This window comes from Anabrus simplex, chromosome 1 (genome assembly GCF_040414725.1).
Source record: "Anabrus simplex isolate iqAnaSimp1 chromosome 1, ASM4041472v1, whole genome shotgun sequence".
Classification (NCBI taxonomy): Eukaryota; Metazoa; Arthropoda; class Insecta; order Orthoptera; family Tettigoniidae; genus Anabrus; species Anabrus simplex.
In genome coordinates, this window is record NC_090265.1 from 191,922,220 (window position 1) to 191,937,881 (window position 15,662).

Consider the following 15,662-nt stretch of genomic DNA (forward strand, 5'->3'; position numbering starts at 1 on the left):
AAGGTACAGGCCCAGCATTTGATTGGTGTGAAAGTGGGAAACCATGGTAAACCATCTTCAGCGCTGCCGACAATGCGGTTCGAATCCACTATCTCTCGGATGCAAGCTCACAGCTGCGCACCGCTAACCACACGGTCAACTCGCCCAGTCGTACAGAGTGTAACAGCCTGCCTGAATATTGATGGGAAGTAGCTGGGGAGTTAGATAACTTTCTTCTTTAGCATGCCATTCCCCTGGTTTATACATTTTCTGATACTACTGGTACGTAACACACTGGATCATCATAGAATTCGGGCTATTCTATCTCTACTCTGAGGCACTGATTGGAATGAACAGTGTGCATATTTAGCGGAATAATGGCAGATGAGTGTTCATGGCAATCTCCTGCCTGGTCATTCCAGCTCTGGAACTTTGGACTATTAGATTGGCACTGCAATCTAACCGAAGCACTGTTCGTTAAAAGTGATAAAACGTGCGACTTTCCATTTGATCGAGTATTTTATATGATAGCATTGCTTTTAATCGCTACATTGATACTTACAATTTTGTAATGACCTATGTTGATTTCAGTTAGGAAAACCACAAAGTCAGTCTTTCTGAGAATCCCGTAGCGAAGCACGGGTACATCAGCTAGTATTATTATATATGAGTGTGATTTGATAGAATCTGATGATGTTCTTTCAAGAACAAAATGTGTCATTCTCTTTTAAAGTTGTTTCTTTCTCAAGTATAATACTGTTACCATATGTTTTCATTTTCAGGTAGTTTGCAGATTTATTACTCAAAATTAGTTTTGGCAGACTGAAGAACGTAACAGTTATAAATTAAATAACAAGGAAAGAAAGTTGTGTTTTTCCTAATCAAATGACAATTAAGGCTTGTCATTGATTATTGTGTCCGACTCGTTGGTTGAATGCCCAGCGTACTGGCCTTCAGATCAGAGGTCCCGGGTTCGATTCCCGGCCGGTTCAGGGATTTTAACCCTCATTGGTTAATTCCAATGGTCCGGGGGCTGGGAGTTTGTGCCGTCCCCAACATCCCTGCAACTCACACACCACACATAACACTATCCTCCACCACAATAACACGCAGTTACCTACACATGGCAGATGCCGCACACCCTCATCGGAGGGTCTGCCTAAAAAGGGCTGCACTCGGCTAGAAATAGTCGCACGAAATTATATTATTATTGATTGTTGTGTTTTAAATTCATACCAGCTTTATATAGAATGCAGCTTTCTGCACATACTCAGAACATCACAAAACACAAAATCATTGTTTTAAGAGGAAGTACAACTAGGCAACTATCCTCTATATAACACTAATCAGAGGGAAAAAGTAGAAGGGATCCGACACTTTGAAAAATGAAGGTATCGGCCTAAGGAAGACAAAGGCCATGAAGGGCGTGAAAATGAAAGACTCCCTAGTCCTCGCAAATCTAATAGCGTCGGGGTCTGAAAAGAACAAGAGTTGACCAAGAGAGGTCGAATAGGATAGATGAAAGGGAGGAGCCTGTCACAAGTAAGTGGAAGCACTGCCATGACTCAGCTAAGGGCCCCGTGGTCGCCAACCCACGCTCCAAAATTCAGAGCTCCTGGGGCCCCTTTTAGTCACCTCTTACGACAGGCAGGGGATACTGTGGGTGTTATTCTACCATCCCCACCCACAGGGGGATCAACATCTAGGACCATTTTCATTGTGACTAATGGTAGAAAGGCAAGTGTCACTGGTGAAAGGACTGAACCGCATCACATTCAAATGATTAATTCAAAAATTTCACTTTGCTTTAACTTCTCCTTATTAGCATCTAGCATCAGCTTGTCATAGTTTCTATTTTTCTTGCACTGTAATAGTTTCATGTTTGTAAGGTTGTCATAAAATTCTTTACAGATTATTTTAAATGATCGATGTTGGCTATACTTTTTATCATAATGGGTGGAGATACTGCCACCCAATTAGTAGTCTGCAGGTACTTATGGATTATGGCCAGCACTAGATATCAAGGCTCCTGCAGTGTAGTTAAGTGGTTAATGGTTAAAAACCAATAAACAACAATTCAGGAGAACAGGGGAGGAATTATCCACCTGTCAATACAAAATTAAATGCAATAACTAAAAATTATGCCATTTCATTTAGTTTTTAGTTATTCCATGTAATTTTGTATTGAAAGGTGGATACTGAATACTGTGTCAATACGGATCAAATATGCAGTTTCTTACTTATGAAACAACAATTCTGTACCCAATTGTTACAGATGTTATATGAAAAGACCTGTAGCAAATTTTGTGCTATATACTACGAAACTCATTTGTTCTTGCTCTGGAAACTGATAGTTCTGGTAATAACCAGTTTCAACAATTTGTAGGATTTGATATACCACTTTTTAAAGTTTTACTTCATACCTTATTTAGTTTTATTACATAAAACAAAGAGAAATACTTTATCTCCTTATAATTGTTTATAGATATGGGTTAAATGACTCAATTCAGCATTGCATTGCACTAGAAACACTGAAAGTGCATGTTACTGTGCTAAAGCATATACTGACTTTTATGAGACCATTCCATGTCTCTTATATTGTACCTGTAAAAACCAAGGAGTATTTCTACAGCATAACCACATCTTTCAGTAAATAAATAGAAGTTCTGTAATATTCCAGTGTTTATCACAACTTTCTCTCTCACTGAATGATTTTTCACAATGCAGTCCATTCTTCGAAGAAAAAAAATGTCTGTTTTGATTTGTGGGTGGGCATTTTTTCAGTTTGTCTGCCAGCTGACAATCTGTAGGGATTGACTGTATGTTGAAGATTTCCTTTTGGGCTACCTTTCTTACAAAACAGTGTCTATTTTGTAGATGCTTAGTATTGAACCGGAGTGACTTAGGCCCATAATCAATCATGATTTGATCGGTAAAATAATATGAGACATTTATTGAAATACAGAGGAGTGTATTTGAAAATATTTCGTTTATGTAATGTTGAAATCAGAGCGAAGGAAGGACGACAGACTGGAGCCTGACGGATTAGCTCAACACGACAACTTTTAGCTACTTCACAGCAGGGGATATCATTAGTTGGCGTACAAGGAAATACAGAGTCCACAAATAAGTCTTGGTCAGAAAGAGGAAGGGGGAGAATCATACAAAGAAAACTCACCACATGAGTAAGACCTTGGGATATTTTTGGTAGGACGGAAATTCCATGACCTCATGGAAAATTACAGCGGCTGAGTGTACGTTCGCTAGCCTAAGTTCGAGCAGGTGGAGATTTAAATCACGTGACCGCTTGCCGGCCAATAGTAAAAATTTGATGGGAGACTCAGTGATACCATCTTAAGGAATGATGGATGAGATATTTTCGTAACTACAAAAGTATTCAGTAATAAATTAATATGAGTACGCGGATGGATGTAATGAATTTAGTAGATGTCATGCATGGAAAAATAATCAATACTTATTGGCAAATTAAATAAATTGAAGGCTGGATTTCTTGGAAACCGGACAGCTTGAATATCATTGGCTGAAAGGAGACCACGTTGTCAGGGACGCTTACAAAGGCGCGAAATGTGAGGAGCGAAATCCATCCATATCTCCTAAATCTGTGATCACCTGGAGTTCATATTTTATCCAGCAGATATGCTAGCGGAGTGGATTAATTTGATGTAAATTTTAACTTCCAATTCGGAGTGCAAGTACCGATATTAAAAATCCACCCCCTCCCTAAGGGGTATGACGTCAACGAATCCGCGGGAAAAAGGCTTCATCCATATATACGGAGCTGAATTGACGGTCGCCAGCACACTTGTCTTGAATCGTTGGAGCTGAATTGACGGTCGCGAGCCACTTGTCTTGAATCGTTGGAGCTGAATTGACGGTCGCCAGCACACGTGAATTGAATATCGGGAGCTGAACTGTTGGTCGCCGGTAACTTAGAATTCTACGGACGTACAGTCATTTAATGGCGCGAGCATCCGCCAGTGTTTGTAAAGTGTGATCGCGCTCAAGCAACATGGTAAATCTGGAAATAGTTAACGTAGGATAGTGTTTTTTATTTATGAATAATCAGTGACGTAAAGTAATTACCCTGCAAGAGAGTAGTATAAAATATATCACCGTGAGTACGTACATAATAGACTGTGTGACGAACAGTACTTTAAGGAAGTAGTAGCCTGTACTTAGCTATACCGAACCGATGTAATGAATACGTCAAGAATGCCGTATAAATCGGGCGTATCGCGGCGGGCGTAATAGTTGACACCACGTCGTACGTGTCCAGGTCCATTGTGCGGTAGGTGGACGAAGATTAAATAGTGTAAATATATTAAATTCTTGGGTCTAGGATAGAAATTTTGTTGTATCCAAATTAAAGCATACAGTGTTAACGTAGTAAATGGTGAAGGTTTGTGGTAATCAAGATATGAGTATAAAATAATAATGTGCCAGGAAATCTTTTGTGAAACTACGCCATCAAGGATGGAGGAGTAAAACGCAGAGAGGGGCTGGATGAAGCCTCTCGTCTGCAAAGCTGCAATGGAATACCGATAACTAAGATGAGTACTAAACTGTAAAATATATTTGGGAAATATTATCGTGATGGGAAAAATGGGAATAATTTGATTATACTTGGTTACCTTCTGTAACAAGATGGGTCGCTTAACGACCCCATCCTAAATTTGTAGCACGGACAGTAGTAAATCATAATAATGTAAATAATCGGGTCTTTTATGTATTCAATTTGTTGGAGATGTAAATTTGTATATATAGTGTAGTACGTTAAGTCATGCATGCATTCATATTTTCTTTGTAGTCGATAATTTCTTTACATTTGATTTTGATTATGCTAGTTAAATAAGACCCGATATGTGCTTTTATGTTTTGTCATTTTAACGAGCCATTTAATGACATGGAAGGAAAATCCAGCTTCGCCATACCAAGAGTGTTTTGTTGAAATTAATATGGTCATATTTTCAAAGTGAAGTTGTTAAATTTGTGAGATGCGATAAATATATATTTCCAAGTAAATCATATCTGGAGTGTTTAGTGCCAGAATAAATTGAATTTGTAAAAGGGGTTATGCGTTAAACATAATAAGAGTGGACTACCGAGTTACAGGCGAACATATTATTTTTTTTAAAATAATAATAATAATAATTTCGAGGATGATAAAATCGTGGATTAAATTGTTTGGTGACGACATCCCTCTATTCGTATGTTTGAATAATGAGAATGATAATATTAGAGTCATTTGGTACCTCTTTATTGTACGGTTTCCGTACGGGACGATGTTACAGTCATACTTGCGTGTTTGTTTACTTCGCTCGCGATGCGAGGGGGGCCATGGCCACGGTATTTCCCACCGCTTCTCGTTATCTCATCTGTGGCAGTAGTCTACTGAGGCTAACTGGAAACAATTCAGATCACACGTAAATAAAATGTAAATGCTGATTCATTGGTATGGCATCAGCTGGATATCGTAGGATAGGAACTGTCCGTGGAATCCAGTTTTCTCAATTCACGAGAAACATTACCCAGTCCGAGTACCGGTCTCGGAAAAATGTATATAGCCGGAGTACATCATCTTAGTTAAATCGGGAAGCCGACCGTAACATGGGTTATGCTCGGGCTCCCGATAGAAGGAAGCTATATCCTTGAGTAACGGTTCGATTCAAATGGAATCGATCCGTAAATTATACCTCCAAAATGTCATTTTATTTCAGAAGCAACGCAGCAAGATATTGATACCACTTGCGGTATGGCAAGTGATTTATATATGTAACATGTGTGTAAATTCAAATATTGTTGCCACGTGTATCAAAGTTTTATACGTCAAATGGCGTAATAAACCGCTCCTTCTGGCAAATTATTTTCAAAGGAAACCACTCTCATAATCTTTTTATTGTAGTTAGATGATGCCCTTTTTAAAGTAACAGTCACTTCCTAGTCCTATCATGGAGTCCTTAAATTCAAATTACAATCGAGCCTTCCCCCCTTTTAATTTTAAGTTGCTCCGTTCATCCCCGTGTTCTATTATGCCGTTATATTTATATTTGATGATTTAAATAATGAACCGACACCCCTGAGATAAATGCTAGTCTGGGACTCGGGAGGTGGACGGGTGCAAAATGGCTGGCCCAAAGTGGGGCTTTAAGAACGGCAAAGTGTTGCTTTAAGAACGGCAGAGAGGCCAATTTTATTGCTAATCAATTGTAAAATTTTTATAATTTTATACTTTTTTTTCAAAATTTTATATTTTTAAATTTTTGATTTTTATTAATTGATGACCGCATCACGGTCAAGTGTGTGTTCACTTGTAACGTAATATCATGCTAGAGTAAGGTTAGTTTCGAACGGAGCTAGATTTGACTAGTGTATTAATATAATCCATTGCTAATCTCTTCAAGTCTGGCAATGATTCAAAATTCAATAAGCTCGAAAATTTGATGTTTCTCTTTTTCCCATATGGAATTTAATATTTTTTTTTTTGTTATTCAGGACTCCATTTAAATGTCATTGGACATGAGATGAATATTATAAACAGTTGTTTAGGAAGGCTTGAAATGGTAAAAATATTACTGAGCACCAGTTCAAGTTGTTAGTTAAAAAGAGGTTGAGATGGTATAAATTAAAATTAACGTATTTCAGGGCAGGAGATTTCCAACTTCATCGTTGTTTTTTTTTTTAATGTTGTTGTTGTTGTTATATTGGAGCGGTTTATTGTGAAATCTTAGGCGCAAGCCAGCATTCAAGTTGAATGACCGGCAAATGTAAACAAGTTTTAAAGTCAAATTTTTTTTTGTTAAATGAAAGTTAGTGTAGGGGTATAATGTCATAGGATAGGGCCTAGACCCAATAGCGTATTCCTTCGTGTGCAGCAAGGCGAGAGGCCGATCGGCCCTTTTGCTTTCTCAAGAAAAGTTATAATGTCTGACGACGGTGGGGAGCGATCCCAGGACATAGTGGTAGAAGGACAGGGAGAGATGAAAGCTCTCACGTTAGAGGATTTAATGCGGAACTTAACTCTGAACATGGAACGTAGGTTCGATCAAGTACAGGCTAATAGTGTTTCATTAGAAAATAAAGTTGATCAAATGCAGGCCGATAATGTTTCAGCTAAACATGAACTTGTTGACAAAATCGACCAAGTACAAGCTGCGAGTGTTTCACTAGAGAATAAGATCGACCGAGTACAGGCTGCGTGTGAAATAAATAAATCAGAACTCAAGGCACAAATAGATGCAGTTCAGGCCGCGAGCGTAGCGATGGGACAGGAACTTAGGGACAAATTAACTCAAGTCCAGGAAGCATGTCACTTCGCGAAAGATGAATTAAAAGTGCACATGGATGCGTACATTACCATCGTTAATGAAAAGGTTGACCGCGTTAGAGATGAGGCTCAAATGGAACGCGCAGAAATTAAGGAAAAATTGAACGCTAGTGTCAAGGAACTCGCCGCTCTGCGATTAACTGATAAAAAAGACATAGAATCACACATAGAGGAAATTCGGGATGAGTGTAGGAAGGAGAATGACATCGTCCGGGGACAAGTAGAAGAAAAATGCGCGCAGATAGCTGGCACCTTGGACAAGCATGACAAGGGCATGAACGAGTTACGTGGGGAAGCCGCACGTACACTTGTCATCGTAGCAGGACTGAAAAACAAAGTCGAAGAACTAACTATAAATTTAGAAGACCGTAGCCAGAGAATAACTAAGTGCGAAGACGCAAACTTAGCGTTATTCCAGCGGACGGAAGATCTAATCGAACAGGGCCAATCATTTGCCGACACGGAAGTTCGCCTATTAGAACAACGCAAGGCGTATAATGGGCAAAATTCCGGCACAAAAGAAATAGCCAGTTGTAATCCCGACGGAATGGATGACATCCGAAAAGACTTGGAGATGTTGAAGGCTAGGTTGGAACCATCAGCGTCTAGCCAAGATTTTAACCTCCAATATCGCGAATACGAACCCCATGATAACCAGGGGATTCATAAGAAAGGAGGCCTATCCCATGCTGATACACACGGTTTCAAGTTTGAAAACAGAGATGGGTCGTCTACGTCATCAAGTGCTATCCCGACATCGGTGGTACACGTCATTAAGATGTCTGATGACAAGCCACCAAAGTTCGATGCCCGTGGGCATGTCACCCCGAAAGGTTTCATCCGGGAAATCGCCGGTTATATAAGTGAGAATAAAATACCAGTAGAGCGACAACTGCGAACGGTCGAGAAATTCCTAGACGGAGCACCAGCTGTATGGTTCAGGGCTTTCTTGTATACTTTTGAAGATTTTGAAGGATTTCGGCGGGCTTTTCTCCAAAAGTTCTGGAGTATTCAGGAACAGCAGGAGTTAAGGCTGGAAGTATACTCCAGACGATATGCAACATCTTCACCAACGAAATTCTCTGATTACTTTGTGGCACAATTTCACAAGCTACGAGAGCTTGATAATCCAATGAGCGAAACAGAATTGATTAGCGCCATTGGAAAACAATTGCCATTCGAGGTCCAACGAATGATGATAGCGTCAAATGTCCAGACAGCTGTCGATGCGGAGGCTTTATTACGTCAATTAGACCTCACAACGCATCATTCGAACCCAAGACAAATTAGGAGCAGGGACCAACAGGTGAATAATATCGAACGGATAATCGAGCCGAAGACCACTAGTACGAAGAACCAGGGAACTAGTACTGATCCGGAACCTCGTCGAGCATATAATACGGAGTGGAAGCCGCGACAATGGACGAGACCAAGGAATTTTGCGGAAGGCAACCGGCAAACCAACCAAGGGAATTTTCGAGCCAACAGGGGATACCGTGGATTCCAGAGAAGTAATTATAGGCCGTATCCAGCTAGGAATCAAGGGAACCCGAGATATTACCAGGGAGAATCTCGTCAGGAGAAGGATGACAGATACCAAGAGTCTAGGCGGTATATAGAAGAGCTGAACAAGAGAAAATGGAAGGAGGCGATCCATGATCGAGGCCGTGATGAGGAAGCGACAGGAGCGGAGAGCTTGCAATTCCAAAGAGCAAGGAAAGGGGGCAGCGATTTGAACCCGAATGCACCGACGTTCGATTCGGGACAAGGAAACAAAGAGATGTGACTAGAAGCAGAGGATGAACGAGAGGAAGCAGATGACGAGCCGGAAGAAGATGATGTCGAAGAAGAGGATGAAGAAGATGACGGAAGGGAAGAAGAAGTCCAAGTAATCCATACACCAATTGAAGCAAGGCCATGTCCAGAGTGTGGAGAGATAGACAGAGACGTGCAGGAATTTGTCAATGCAATCCATGAAATCGAAAGACAGAACGAGGAATTAAGGTTCAGGAACCAGATGTTGAGAGACGAAATCAATAGCCGTCGCAGAACAGAGGATCCGATGTCAAATCATGATAGTGATGATATGGACACATCATAAAAAAAAAAAAAATCTCATGATGCTCACTAGATTTTTTTTTACCTGGGCAAGAGGAAGATGAACCGGAGTGACTTAGGCCCATAATCAATCATGATTTGATCGGTAAAATAATATGAGACATTTATTGAAATACAGAGGAGTGTATTTGAAAATATTTCGTTTATGTAATGTTGAAATCAGAGCGAAGGAAGGACGACAGACTGGAGCCTGACGGATTAGCTCAACACGACAACTTTTAGCTACTTCACAGCAGGGGATATCATTAGTTGGCGTACAAGGAAATACAGAGTCCACAAATAAGTCTTGGTCAGAAAGAGGAAGGGGGAGAATCATACAAAGAAAACTCACCACATGAGTAAGACCTTGGGATATTTTTGGTAGGACGGAAATTCCATGACCTCATGGAAAATTACAGCGGCTGAGTGTACGTTCGCTAGCCTAAGTTCGAGCAGGTGGAGATTTAAATCACGTGACCGCTTGCCGGCCAATAGTAAAAATTTGATGGGAGACTCAGTGATACCATCTTAAGGAATGATGGATGAGATATTTTCGTAACTACAAAAGTATTCAGTAATAAATTAATATGAGTACGCGGATGGATGTAATGAATTTAGTAGATGTCATGCATGGAAAAATAATCAATACTTATTGGCAAATTAAATAAATTGAAGGCTGGATTTCTTGGAAACTGGACAGCTTGAATATCATTGGCTGAAAGGAGACCACGTTGTCAGGGACGCTTACAAAGGCGCGAAATGTGAGGAGCGAAATCCATCCATATCTCCTAAATCTGTGATCACCTGGAGTTCATATTTTATCCAGCAGATATGCTAGCGGAGTGGATTAATTTGATGTAAATTTTAACTTCCAATTCGGAGTGCAAGTACCGATATTAAAAATCCACCCCCTCCCTAAGGGGTATGACGTCAACGAATCCGCGGGAAAAAGGCTTCATCCATATATACGGAGCTGAATTGACGGTCGCCAGCACACTTGTCTTGAATCGTTGGAGCTGAATTGACGGTCGCGAGCCACTTGTCTTGAATCGTTGGAGCTGAATTGACGGTCGCCAGCACACGTGAATTGAATATCGGGAGCTGAACTGTTGGTCGCCGGTAACTTAGAATTCTACGGACGTACAGTCATTTAATGGCGCGAGCATCCGCCAGTGTTTGTAAAGTGTGATCGCGCTCAAGCAACATGGTAAATCTGGAAATAGTTAACGTAGGATAGTGTTTTTTATTTATGAATAATCAGTGACGTAAAGTAATTACCCTGCAAGAGAGTAGTATAAAATATATCACCGTGAGTACGTACATAATAGACTGTGTGACGAACAGTACTTTAAGGAAGTAGTAGCCTGTACTTAGCTATACCGAACCGATGTAATGAATACGTCAAGAATGCCGTATAAATCGGGCGTATCGCGGCGGGCGTAATAGTTGACACCACGTCGTACGTGTCCAGGTCCATTGTGCGGTAGGTGGACGAAGATTAAATAGTGTAAATATATTAAATTCTTGGGTCTAGGATAGAAATTTTGTTGTATCCAAATTAAAGCATACAGTGTTAACGTAGTAAATGGTGAAGGTTTGTGGTAATCAAGATATGAGTATAAAATAATAATGTGCCAGGAAATCTTTTGTGAAACTACGCCATCAAGGATGGAGGAGTAAAACGCAGAGAGGGGCTGGATGAAGCCTCTCGTCTGCAAAGCTGCAATGGAATACCGATAACTAAGATGAGTACTAAACTGTAAAATATATTTGGGAAATATTATCGTGATGGGAAAAATGGGAATAATTTGATTATACTTGGTTACCTTCTGTAACAAGATGGGTCGCTTAACGACCCCATCCTAAATTTGTAGCACGGACAGTAGTAAATCATAATAATGTAAATAATCGGGTCTTTTATGTATTCAATTTGTTGGAGATGTAAATTTGTATATATAGTGTAGTACGTTAAGTCATGCATGCATTCATATTTTCTTTGTAGTCGATAATTTCTTTACATTTGATTTTGATTATGCTAGTTAAATAAGACCCGATATGTGCTTTTATGTTTTGTCATTTTAACGAGCCATTTAATGACATGGAAGGAAAATCCAGCTTCGCCATACCAAGAGTGTTTTGTTGAAATTAATATGGTCATATTTTCAAAGTGAAGTTGTTAAATTTGTGAGATGCGATAAATATATATTTCCAAGTAAATCATATCTGGAGTGTTTAGTGCCAGAATAAATTGAATTTGTAAAAGGGGTTATGCGTTAAACATAATAAGAGTGGACTACCGAGTTACAGGCGAACATATTATTTTTTTTAAAATAATAATAATAATAATTTCGAGGATGATAAAATCGTGGATTAAATTGTTTGGTGACGACATCCCTCTATTCGTATGTTTGAATAATGAGAATGATAATATTAGAGTCATTTGGTACCTCTTTATTGTACGGTTTCCGTACGGGACGATGTTACAGTCATACTTGCGTGTTTGTTTACTTCGCTCGCGATGCGAGGGGGGCCATGGCCACGGTATTTCCCACCGCTTCTCGTTATCTCATCTGTGGCAGTAGTCTACTGAGGCTAACTGGAAACAATTCAGATCACACGTAAATAAAATGTAAATGCTGATTCATTGGTATGGCATCAGCTGGATATCGTAGGATAGGAACTGTCCGTGGAATCCAGTTTTCTCAATTCACGAGAAACATTACCCAGTCCGAGTACCGGTCTCGGAAAAATGTATATAGCCGGAGTACATCATCTTAGTTAAATCGGGAAGCCGACCGTAACATGGGTTATGCTCGGGCTCCCGATAGAAGGAAGCTATATCCTTGAGTAACGGTTCGATTCAAATGGAATCGATCCGTAAATTATACCTCCAAAATGTCATTTTATTTCAGAAGCAACGCAGCAAGATATTGATACCACTTGCGGTATGGCAAGTGATTTATATATGTAACATGTGTGTAAATTCAAATATTGTTGCCACGTGTATCAAAGTTTTATACGTCAAATGGCGTAATAAACCGCTCCTTCTGGCAAATTATTTTCAAAGGAAACCACTCTCATAATCTTTTTATTGTAGTTAGATGATGCCCTTTTTAAAGTAACAGTCACTTCCTAGTCCTATCATGGAGTCCTTAAATTCAAATTACAATCGAGCCTTCCCCCCTTTTAATTTTAAGTTGCTCCGTTCATCCCCGTGTTCTATTATGCCGTTATATTTATATTTGATGATTTAAATAATGAACCGACACCCCTGAGATAAATGCTAGTCTGGGACTCGGGAGGTGGACGGGTGCAGTATGTTGGTGAAACTAAGGATTCTTTGCACATCAAAGACACACCTGAGCCACACCATTTCACAGCCTCACTTGTGGTAACAAGCTGAGCCTCAGTCCTAGAGATAGCTACACTTGCTTGTCTTTGACTGACCCATGAGATAGGACTCCCAGTAAATCTGAAGATGATCCCTATTATTGAGCTCCCTGTTTGAAAATCACTACCCATTTCTGCATCACTGTATCCTTCTAGGATACAGTATTCATCTGGTTTATAAACAATATCAAGATCTTCAGTTGAGATAGTTGAATATCCTTTTTGCTTTTACAAAATCTTTAGAGAGAGGGATTTTCCAAGGATTGAGACATGACTTCCGCTGTTATTGATGCAACCATACCATCATCATCATCATCATCATATAGGACAAATAATGATAAGACCACTTCTTCTTTCATAGTATTCGGGAGATAGTGGGTTCGAATCCCACTGTCGGCAGCCCTGAAGATGATTTTCTGTGGTTTCCCATTTTCACACCAGCAAATGCTGAGGCTGTACATTACTTAAGGCCATGGTGGCTTCCATCCTACTCCTAGCCCTTTCCTGTTCCATCGTCGCTGTAAGACCTATTTGTGTTGGTCCTACGTAAAGCAACTTGTCAAAAATATATATAAAAATCTTCTTTCATAAATAGGCATGGCACTGCTGTGCTAAAAGTTCAGTTTCTTCAGGAAATCATTTCTACCAGCAGTGAGCAACTTGTTTTAAACCCTCATACATTCACAAACAAGGTTGCTTCCATTATTGAAGCCTTCTGGTTTCTCAGTACTGTATATACTGTATTTCTTATCTTTCATGTAGGAATGCTGTAGAGATGTTGGACTGATTAAACACATCTTGCTATTTGCTGCAAAACTCAAAATGGTTCTTATAATACCCATTTTTGAGACAAGGCAATATGTTTCAATGCAGTTAGTTAATTTTTGTTGAGAGAACCTTTTGGCAACTGAACAAATATTGTACTTTTCAATAGAGTCCTCAGGATTCTGTTTAATCTTGTAGACCCATTTATAAGGCAAGCCTTCTTATTCTCGGGTAGCTGTGTAAGAGACCAGGTTTGATTTTCTTGAAGTGGTGTCATTTCACTTTGTGTAGCGTTCTTCCAATTTTCTACATCTCTGGAACATCTGGCTCCTTTGTTTATTCTTCTAAGAAACCATGGAATTCTCATGTGTCCACATGTTCCTTGCTTTTAACCAGATCATCTTTATTTTGCTTAATGTCATCTGGAAAAGTGATGGTCATGCTCAAGGTTAATGGAGTTTCATTGAAAACAGCATCAGAGATCTAACTGTAGTTCTCCTTTGAGGATTCCATATTCTATAACCATCAAAATTATATCCTGCTTAAATTCCATTAATGGCTTTCTTGTCCTTCTCTTTTATTTTTGATCATGGACAAAACATTTGCTTCCTATTATCCTTAGATATTTTTTACCAGGCAGCCTCAACTCAATGCCCTATAATGTCATAATAGTGTTTTCTGCCACTACCGAGTATCTCTGTTGTTTGGGTCACGTAGCTGTCAGCTTACATTTGGCAGATAGTGGGTTTGAACCCCACTGCCGTTCGATTTTCTAGAGTGGGCACTATGCTGATGATAGCATAGCAGTACAGGCCCGTTGCAATTGTGATAATTGTTGTTTATACTTGAGCAAATTAACCTTATACTAATGTTAACATTTAATATACCATGCATTCATTTATAAACTTCCCACCTTGAATAAAGTTTGTGGATATTATTTTCGTATTTTGGTTCTTATTGAGGAGAAAAAATGTCAAGAAAATAGAACCACTTCCTCTAGAATTAGATAGGGAACTCCAGAGTGATTTTTATTATGACTTGTTTTGCTAGAGGTGCTCATTTAATGAATTCGTTTGGATTCATCAAAAAGTTCTGTATGCTTGAAAAGTATACATTTTATAACAAGCAGCATGTGAGAACATACTGTTTGAAATGTAGCACTGGTGCTTCTTTGCTGATATCATAGAATTTGTTTCGTAGACCTCTGACATGTTTTGTATTTTAAAACAATTAAGGAAGGTAAAAATAATTTGATAAAAGTTCAAGATTCCAAGTAATATACTTTTTGCAACATATTTAAGTCAATGAGATTAAGAATTTGAATTTTAAGTACCTGTATCCTACATATCCAGCAATAAATTAGATTTAATTTACAAATTATTTATGGGTTTATTTATATTCTCAATAAATGGAAATATTCCCTTCAAATCCAATTGTATCTAAGAAATATATTTAGACAAAGTAAATTAATCATGTTATGCCATGGTTAACCAGAGTAACAAAAGAAAAATATTAGAAGAAGAATACTCGTAGATGCTTTCATCAAATAAAAAGCATCCGTAGAAGAAATATACTGTGGTAAGTAATCCCCGTGTTCATCAATGTTATTGTAGGAAGAAATATTACCTCATTTGTAAGTTTAAAAAGATCACTTCTCAACAATAATGTTACTGGAGTAGAATTAATGATAGGTATGTTCAATTTCTTGGTATTGAAGAACAAACCTTCTATAACCATTTAGAACTTTTTTTTTTTTTTGCTAGTTGCTTTACGTCGCACCGACACAGATATGTCTTATGGCAACGATGGGACAGGAAAGGGCTAGGAGTGGGAAGGAAGCGGCCGTGGCCTATGGGAAACCACGGAAAACCATCTTCAGGGCTGCCGACAGTGGGGTTCAAACCTACTATCTCCCGAATACTGGCCGCACTTAAGCGACTGCAGCTATCGAGCTCGGTCATTTAGAACAACCAACATCATTATTGTAATTCAAATGTGTGAGCCTGACTGGCAGGCCTATTTCAACTTCAAATTCCTAATGCAGAGAACAGGACATAGTTTTAACAAGTCCAGGTGGATGACGTTC